The sequence below is a fragment of the Colobus angolensis genome, unplaced genomic scaffold (genome assembly GCF_000951035.1).
Source record: "Colobus angolensis palliatus isolate OR3802 unplaced genomic scaffold, Cang.pa_1.0 Scaffold76, whole genome shotgun sequence".
NCBI lineage: Eukaryota > Metazoa > Chordata > Mammalia > Primates > Cercopithecidae > Colobus > Colobus angolensis.
The window spans coordinates 294720-296370 of NW_012121376.1; positions in this window are offsets into that span (position 1 = coordinate 294720).

Sequence of the window (1651 nt, forward strand, 5' to 3'; positions counted from 1 at the left end):
AGCTGGGACTACAGGCGCCCGCCACCTCGCCCGGCTAGTTTTTTGTATTTTTTTTTAGTAGAGACGGTGTTTCACTGTGTTAGCCAGGATGGTCTCGATCTGCTGACCTTGTGATCCACCCGTCTCGGCCTCCCAAAGTGCTGGGATTACAGGCTTGAGCCGCCGCGCCCAGCCTTTGGACTTTTCATCTGTAAGCAGAAAGGAGTCTGATGATCACAAACTGTGCCTAAAGTTTTTATAGTCAACAGCGGGGCAATGTCTTTCTTTGATTCCCCAAACTAAAACACAACCAAAAGTAACAGGAGTGGACCGGGCACAGTGGCTCATGCCTGTAATCCCAGCACTTTGGGAGGCCGAGGCGACCCGATAGCTTGAACCCAGGAGTTTGAGACCAGCCTGGGCAACATCACGCCCTACTGCTACAAAACTTTAAAAACATTAGCCAGGTGTGGTGGTGTGTGCTGGTGGTCCCAGCTACTTGGGAGGGTGAGATAGGAGGACCACTTGAGCCTGGGAGGTCGAGGCTGCAGTAGGCTGTGATTGCACCATTATACTCCAGCCTGGGTGACAGTGAGACCCTATCTCTAGTAAATAAATGCATAAAGACTAACAGAAGCACTGGGGTTTTGCAGAAGGAAAATTGGAGATGAGCGGGGTGGGGGTGGGGTGCCATGCCCTGAATACAGTGTGCCACAAACCTGGCACTCAAGCAGATCTCCCCTCCTGATCTGTCCCTGCCGCCCCCAGCGTGGGTACCAACAAAGGATAAGTCAGGAATCTCAAGTTCTGCCTTAGAAGAGTGACAGCAGAAAACCTACCATGAGCATCTTATTTACACAGGCGCAGCAGTCTCTACATTGGTGGTAACGAAAGGCCCCGGCCCACACACTGCCAGGTGTGTGAGGATGGGGAATTGTTCTCTGCTGACGTCTGAGGCTGATCCTTGGGCCCACACACAGGGTGGTTTCTCCCTTCAGGATGCCTGGGAATAGAGACTTCCATTTGCAACACCCCACTGAGTAGGTCTCACCACTTCTTGCCAGAAGTCAAGTTGGGGGACATTGCTGTCACCACGACTGGCCCACCACCCCAGAGCACTCTTTGGAGCTGCAGACTTACCACTGCCACAGTGCAGCACTGGCCGGGGAGGTCTGAGCAGAAGATGGTAATTAACCTAATGGGAAGCTGGCTGGGGCACAAGGGGACCTTCTCTCTTCCTCAAAGGGCCTCACGTGTCCCTTACCGACCACAAGGAATCCAGCCGCTGCTGCGTCCTGGCAAGGACCTAGTGCTGACTCACCTGGCTGAACAGTGACTCTCTCTGAACTGGCATCAACCATCCTACCTGGGATCCTTATGGACTTACTAGCAGTACTTACACCACTGAGATTTTACTAAAAAATGTTAAAAGTTAGGACCAGGCACGGTGGCTCATGCCTGTAATCCCAGCACTTTGGGAGGTTGGGTGGCGGCGGGGAGCGGTTCACGAGGTCGGGAGTTCAAGACCAGCCTGGCCAATATGGTGAAACCCCGTCTCTACTAGAAAAATACAAAAAAGGCCGGGCGCAGTGGCTCAAGCCTGTAATCCCAGCACTTTGGGAGGCCAAGACGGGCAGATCACGAGGTCAGGAGATCGAGACCATCCTGGCTA